Source organism: Pistacia vera, unplaced genomic scaffold (genome assembly GCF_008641045.1).
Source record: "Pistacia vera cultivar Batoury unplaced genomic scaffold, PisVer_v2 Contig186, whole genome shotgun sequence".
NCBI lineage: Eukaryota > Viridiplantae > Streptophyta > Magnoliopsida > Sapindales > Anacardiaceae > Pistacia > Pistacia vera.
This window is the reverse complement of record NW_022195959.1, coordinates 15,636-22,799: the sequence shown is the minus strand read 5'-3', so window position 1 is coordinate 22,799 and position 7,164 is coordinate 15,636.

Here is a 7,164-nt window from a genome sequence, read left to right as displayed (position 1 = left end):
TGGCATATGATATACCAGCCCTACGTCTACCCCATATATTAAGTACATTAGCCAACCCAAGAAGGACGAGCATGGTGTATATGGTTTATGGAAGATTAAAAGGGCAACCAAGTGCATCTTCTGCCTGACTATTAAACGAGCCATAGCTGTTTTACATAATTCATGTATCAAAGCATAATAAAGTCAATCAAGCATGTACAAGTCCTTAAACCAATAACATGCAATCTTATATGAAAGAAATCAAACTGAATTTTGATGAAAACAAAATAAATATCAGAAATTAATAATCCCACCACACAAACCAAAATTCACCTCAAACACTAATAAAATTCTTAACGTCCCACACATCAAAATTCAGAATCCATCACACAAACCAACATAAACATCATAAAAAATTCACATCAATCCCTCAAAACTATTTTCTTTAGCAATTCAATTGGTATAATCTTTTATGTTGTTGCTAACCAATTGGATTCTATAAGTTTACTTTAACTTTATATTTGGGAAATAGGATGAGCACTTGCTATTGCAATACCTTCATCATTCTAGTTTGTCTTAAAATGTTTTGACATTTTTGTCAAAAAAATGTATGTTAAACATAAAAATGCAGAATTTATTTTGTCTAACTTCCACTTATTTGCACTTTGTAGAGTCAGACAATGCAGATGATGTATAGTATTAAGCTTATTGTAGTACAAGTTTCGTCTTATGCATGTTGTTCTTAAAGCTCACAATGCTGTCATAAAAGCAATGAAACCGGGAGTGAACTGGGTGGACATGCTCAAGTAAGGCTAAAAAGTGATAATGTCCAATATGTTCATGCACACATGCATGTTTGTGGTGCTTGATTGTGATTTTATAGATGACAGTTTGTTTAACCTGTTGCATCATAGAACGAGACCTTTGTTGTTTAGTTAATGACTTGTGATATAGCAGAAGCCATAGATAGGGTAGATATGTTTCTAACCATAGAAATTAAAAAAAAAAAAATAAAAAAAAAAGCTAGGGTAGATATCTGAAGTTGCAAAAAATTTGCTTCATTTATCACCTGGTACACATTGTATTTCAAGATTCACTGAAACAATCTTCAGTTGAAAGAACAGCTTGCAAATATTGAAGGTTTGTGATGGCAGTTTGTTTTGCTTAGAGCTTTTCTTGTCTTTGTAACATGCCCCTTGATGATAATTGTTATTCATTATTGTACGTTAGCTGAGAAAGTTATTCAAGAGTCATTGAATAAGGGTTCTGTCGTTGTTGGGTAAATTTCTATTTTCACATGCTCTGTATTCTTTCAACTTCTCACCATTTCAGAAGTTAAAATCCAATAGCTAGATAATTGGAATTTTTTTAATGTAGGAATGTTGATGAAATTTTCTTGTAACTTGTATTTTGTACGTACCCTACCTTCAATCTCTAATTGAGTAAAACGATTTACAAAAAAAAAACTAGAGAAAAATTATAAGATAAGAAACATATCTGAATGCTTAGACATTTATTTTTATTATCTTTCTAACTAACGAAATTTGATTCTCATGCTCAATAGTATTTCATATCTCACGAACCATTACATAGCAACAAATCAAGACATTAAACAAGCAATCTAATGGCATTTTGAACTCTTTTGGTTTGATTTCATAAACAAAGCAACCGTATCAATTTAATAATCATCATACAGTATAAAGAAGGCGAGAAACTTATCGAAAACCGCAATTGGAGTGCTGTCGGGAGCAAACAGATGGAGACAAAGACCCGAGGTTGCTGCGGCGAATATGGTGGACCAACGACAACCTCAAAATGGAGAAGTTAGGGCTACAAATGCAATCAAAACAAATCACGAACCATACAATGGAAAGAGGGCAAGGGACATACTGGAAATGGCGATCGGACTGACAAACTGGTGAACGAGATTGAGAAGCAGAAGACTCTAGCTGCGACAATAGAGATTTAGGGTAGCAGGAGATCGAAATGTTTAGGGTTCATAATTTTTTTCCCTTTTATATTGTAGTTTTATTGAAATCCAAGGGCATATTGGTCACAATATGCAAATATGTGAGGATAATTGGATACACCAATATTTCATGGCATTTTTTGAAAATAATGATAATAACCAGGTGCAATTTTGTCCAAAAAATTAAAAAACTAAGGACAAATATGTCTGCTTGCGCAAATTGGCTGTTTTTTAATTATTAACAAAGCAAGTCCGCATTGTCCACTATTTTGGGGCAAGATTGATGGAAATTTGGATTAGCGGAGGAATGTTTTAATAACAGCCTCTCCCTAGGTAATAATATTCTCGACAATTTCCCCCTAAGTTGACACTGTTTTTTTAGGGAATTTTTTTTTCACAAAACAACCAAACATGATTCCCTACTCAATTTAACATATATTACCTCCGTTATATAATATCAACTTATCCAAATAGCCTCAAATGTATAAGTGTTATTAACCCAATATTTATACAATATTCTTCGCATGATATACATAATCTTTTACTATATTAAATTGGAAAAGATTGAAAAATGGGGAAAAAAAAAAAACTTCGTCTTTATATCATAAAAATTTTAATTTTATTTTTAATTATCAGTATTTATTATCCATAAAAGAAAAACGAAAGCAAAAAAAATTAAAAAAAAAAAAAGCCTGGGAAGATCTAAACACGTGCGAATCACAAGTGTGGTATTTTCCGGAAGCCCAACGGCTAGTAGTTAATAAACGGCTAGTTACTCCTCTTTCTTGACTCCCTCAAAACTCATCATCACTCTCTCCACTTTCACGTTTCCCATAAAAATTAACGATTTTCCCACAACAGAAAAGTGATTTCCTACCACAAGAATCCCAATTTTCCCAGTCATCCAAGATACCTCTGCAAAGACTTTTCCCGGAGATGCAAAAACAAGGCTTTAAGAATTTTTACCAGAAAGTGACTTCCCCTTATGCCCTCTCTTTCTTCATTTGTATTGGCCTTTGAAGCACAGGACTGTTTTTTTTTTTTTTTTTTGAATGAGAAAGTGGTTGCTTTGATCAGTAAAATCATTTTCTTGGCATTCAAGAAAAGGGTTTGCAAGATTTTCCCCGGAAAGTGACAATAGATAGTTTTCTTACTCAAAGAAGCCAAATATGTGGACCCACATTGATAAGAAGTTCTCGACGCCGCCGCCAACTTGGAGAAAGCAAAGACCGCCGCCATCTCCGATATCGGAAAGGAAGAGAATGTCACCAATGAAGGCCAAAGGTGATCTCTTTCATGTCATTCACAAAGTGCCCGCTGGTGATTCTCCTTATGGAAAGGCTAAACATATTCAGGTTATTATTATTATTATTATTTCTTTGTGAATTTACATGGTTTATTCATGTTTTCTTGTTGGTTTCTGGGTTTTTTTTTGGTTATAATTCTTGCTCTCGGAAATTTGAGTAATTTTGTAATGAACAATTTGGTTCATTAATTATATTAAAAGAGTACGAAATTTTTGTTTGATTACTGTTTTTCAAAACACTGTATCCTATATTATAGAAAAATCTTTGAATTTCATGTAGAAGTGGGTTTTGTATAGGAGGGTTGCCCATATTAATTAACTTTCTTTGGTTTAAGGGAAAATTGTGAGAAAATAAAAATAAATGAATGGTGAAGTTTTATGTCTTCGGCAATTTTACTTGTATAGAGAACAGGTTTTTATAGTTGATGAAATATTGTTGCATGATTTACTGAGCTGAATATTTTCCAAATAAAAAGAGCTATGTGTTTTTGGTCGAAATTTTAGGTGAAATCATTACTGATAGACTAAATGTTCAAGAGTATCCGCTGTATAATTTTTTAAGATCAAATGTGTTTATGGGGTTCCTTTATTTCTCTTTGTTATTTGCTATTCTTTAAATGTAGTTGGTAGAGAAAGATCCAAGCAGGGCAGTTTCAATGTTCTGGGCTGCTATAAATGCTGGGGACCGTGTTGATAGTGCTCTGAAAGACATGGCAGTTGTGATGAAACAATTGAATCGACCGGATGAGGCAATCGAGGCGATCAAATCTTTTCGTCATCTCTGCCCTTATGACTCTCAGGAGTCTCTTGACAATGTTCTTATCGAACTTTACAAAGTAAACTATCATTCTCTTCCCCAAATTTGTTTACATTTTACTAGCACTTCTCTTTCATTTTTTTGATTTAAGTCGTTGCTGCTGGAAGTATAAGACTATTAGTGGAGGTTGGGTAAATCTGAGTGCTTTTGAATTGAGGCATGTTTGTCATGTTTGATAAGATTTTTTTCCTTCCTTAATCTTCCATTTACATCAATTAATATGTGTAATTTATCGGAAAAGTATAATTTAGATTTAGGAGGGGGTTAAGCGTTCTTCATAACACTTACCATTTTTTATCTGCTCCAAATAGGATCTCAGTGAGTCAGAAAAAAGTTAACTGATGTGTTTTGTAACCTTTTACATCTAACCAAGATGATTTGAATCCATAAGCAAGTACTTATCAGTCAATATGAGATTAGAATGAAAGTAGATGAAGAACTACTTAATGGTTTTTTAAAGCATATGTAAGTAATCTTTTGATGTCTTCACTACACTTCAAAGGATCCATGCTTTATATGAAGAAACTGAACTAGGCTTGAAGAAATGTAATATCTCACTGTAGGTTTGGTTTTAGGAAATTGTAAAGGCAAGGCATTAGTTTCTTTTTCCTAACTGTGAAAGAGCAGTGTGCCTATTTAGTGAGTATTAGAGCTGGAAAAATTGATAGGAATAGTGGAAAGGTTAAGTTTGCAAATGCACACGAAGCTTTATGGAGCTAAGAAGCATGAATTTACTTCTTGTGACATGCAGCTGAATCATGCAGTATCAATGAGGCTATGATAAATCTCACTGCTCTTGATTTAACCTCTTATGCAACTACTTCTGGAAAAAAAAAAAAAAATCATGTTAAGATTCAATATTCTATTTATTTGTTTGTTTTGGCAGAGGTCTGGGAGAATTGCAGAAGAGATAGAAATGCTTCAGTGCAAACTGAAAAAGATAGAAGAAGGTATAGCTTTTGGTGGAGCAAAGACAAAGTTGGCAAGATCGCAGGGGAAGAAGATTCAAATAACTGTAGCACAAGAGAGATCAAGGTGGATGTTCATCTATTTGCTTTCTTCTTTCATGTTTTCACCATATATTTCGTTACATTTATCTGACTTTGATCAACCAATAATGTAGAATACTGGGGAACTTGGCGTGGGCTTATTTGCAGCAAAATAACTACGAACTTGCTGAACAGTATTACAGGTATTCCTCCACTATTCCTGAAGAAAAGAGGCATATATAACAATATTTTTCTGAAGAAAAGAGGCATTTATTTTGAGCTACATATACATTTCTTTGCAGAAAAGCACTGTCCCTAGAGGCAGACAAGAACAAGCAGTGCAATCTTGCAATCTGCTTGATGCACATGAACAGGATGATGGAAGCAAAATCTCTGCTTCAGGCTGTAAAAGCTTCAGCTGGAAATAAGCAAATGGATGATTCATATGCTAAATCTTATGATCGTGCTTTTCAGATGCTGACTGAATTAGAGTCACCAGCAATGTTAGAACGAAGTGAGAAGCTGCATAAAAAGGACAATGTGGAAAACCAAAGACCTTTTGGATTGCCTACTGACAGAAACTCAAATTTTGTTGCTGGCTTAACCTATGGAGGTCCAAATCATGTATCTACTATCAATGTCTCCAGAAGCAGGGCAGATGGATGTGATGAAGAAATGATGCCATTAAATGAACAACATAGAAGAGCTTATTGTCAAAATCAGCATGAGAATATGAACAGAGTCTTTGGATATGACAAAGGAAGTTCGAAATGCGTGTCACCTGGACCAGCAGCAACTTCACAGATTTCTCTACTCTCTGTGTTTGACAATAATTGGAGGAAACATTTGTATCTTGAAAACCAAAGTGGAAGGTCTGGTTTTGCTGGTGCGAGGAAGGAACATTGGGCTAGTTCACCTGGAATAGGAGTAAGCTGTTTACGGCAGGAGACAGACGCTTCCCCATCCACTGTTAGAAGCAACTTTGAAGTTCCATTTACACAACCACGAAGACCTTCATGGGGACTTTCTGATGGGCAACAGAGAATGGAAAGATGGGGAAATGGTTATGTGCCATCCAAGCAAACTGAACTCACAGATAATGCTGTTTTATATACACAACCAAGAGTATCATCTTCACACGTGGGAGATCAGAGAAGGGGAAAATGGGGAGAGAAAGCAGTTGGCCGTTCTGTATGCAAATTATTGTTTGAGCAAGCTGTAACCACCGAAAATGTGTCCCAGAATGTTAACAGAGAACAATTGGTTTCAACAAATGATAAATCACTACAAGAGTCTGAAAATGCTTTGCCTTCACCTGCTAGTGAAGACTGGAGAAGGAAATCACTGAAAGATTTTGCTCAGGTAAAAAATGAAGCAGCAGTACAATCTCCTTCACAACCAAAGTCTTCTTGTTGGGGAAATGATGGGTTTGCTCAAACAAAAGAGGATACTGTGGACCGAAGCTGGACAAGTACTTGGCAAAAAGGTGATGATAATAATACAGGTGGCTTAAAAATTTTCTTTGGTGGTCAGACCTCTGAAATGTTGGATACTCTCCATTTATTCATTTCTGAAAAACCAATGTCACCACTGGATTGCGTTACAGCTCATGGTAAAAAGAGTTGGGCAGATATGGTCGAAGAAGAGGAAGAAGAAGAGTCATTATCTGATAGAATTTCAAGAGAGGGTTTGGATGGTTGGACTATGGAAGAAGAAGAATTTAATAATGAAAATATCAACTCCAATGTAATTTATCCGAGTTCTTGTCCACAGAATCAGATAGAGTACTTAAGTCAAAAGCTTGAAGACTCAATTGATTTACAGAATGGATATCGTACATCCAAGAGTGGTGTTGTTTCATCAAAGAATCAAACAGTGCGACGTTCCTTATGTTTTGGTCAGTACCAGAGGTCAAACACAGGCTTGAACTCTGTGCCAGTAAAGGATAATGATCTTATGTCTGAGAAGAACATTAATATGAAGACGAGAAGCAGATTGCAGGTTTTCCGAGACATAACTCCTTTTCCTGACAGTCCATGAGCTTAAGCAGAAGTTGTTTATAGTGATCTTGGAGTGTTTATTTGAAGAATTTGAGTTTAATGTA